This window comes from Volvox carteri (assembly GCF_000143455.1).
Source record: "Volvox carteri f. nagariensis unplaced genomic scaffold VOLCAscaffold_137, whole genome shotgun sequence".
Taxonomy (NCBI): domain Eukaryota; kingdom Viridiplantae; phylum Chlorophyta; class Chlorophyceae; order Chlamydomonadales; family Volvocaceae; genus Volvox; species Volvox carteri.
Genome location: NW_003307680.1, coordinates 64,661 through 65,710, shown reverse-complemented (window position 1 = coordinate 65,710; position 1,050 = coordinate 64,661).

Genomic DNA, 1,050 nt, shown 5'->3' with positions numbered 1-1,050 from the left:
TGTAAAAGTTTGCTGCGCGTCGAAGTGTGGATGTTTAGCCTTACGTGTCGGGCTTCGTGCGTTGAAATTAGGAATATAGTAGTTAAACGTGCAAAGTTCGGCAGCAGTTTGCGCGTCGAAATTTGCGTGGTGAAGGTTGCACGTTGAAGTTTGCGATCTGCTATCGCTGCATATCGCATATCGCATAAGATGCAGATGTGCATATGTGCATATCAAGCATATGAAGCATATGAAGCATATCATGCATATGTGCGTGTGTTGAAGTTTGCACGTTGAAGTTTGCGATCTGCTATCGCTGCATATCGCATATCGCATAATATGCATATGTGCATATCAAGCATATGAAGCATATGAAGCATATCATGCATATGTGCGTGTGCACGTATCGTGAAGTGCGCGTGTTGAAGTTTGCACGTTGAAGTTTGCGACCTGCTATCGCTGCATATCGCATATCGCATAAGACGCAGATGTGCATATGTGCATATCAAGCATATGAAGCATATGAAGCATATCATGCATATGTGCGTGTGCTGAAATTTGCACGTTGAAGTTTGCGATCTGCTATCGCTGCATATCGCATATCGCATAAGATGCATATGTGCATATGAAGCATATGAAGCATAGCATATGAAGCATATGAAGCATACGAAGAAAAAAAAGAAGAAAAGCGGCGCGCAAAAAGAAAAAAGCGGCGCACTAGGGGTTGAACCGGCGACTGGGTGGACAGACGGAGAGACGGAACGACGGACAGACGGACGCCGGATCGGCCTAAGGCCTCCGCTTTCCTACTTCGTAGGAGCTACGGCGACAGACGGACGCCGGATCGGCCTAAGGCCTCCGCTTTCCTACTTCGTAGGAGCTACGGCGACGGACTAGAGCGCGCTGTTCGCGCGAGTGGGCCGTAGCTCCTGGTGGCTGCTGGCTGATGCCTGATTTCTGCATTGCGCGGACCAGTATATGTGTCGTGCTTGTAAGGGCCGCAAGCTACTTGCTGCGGAGCTACGGCCCACTTGCGCGAACAGCGCGCTTTAGCTTCACACTTACACACAA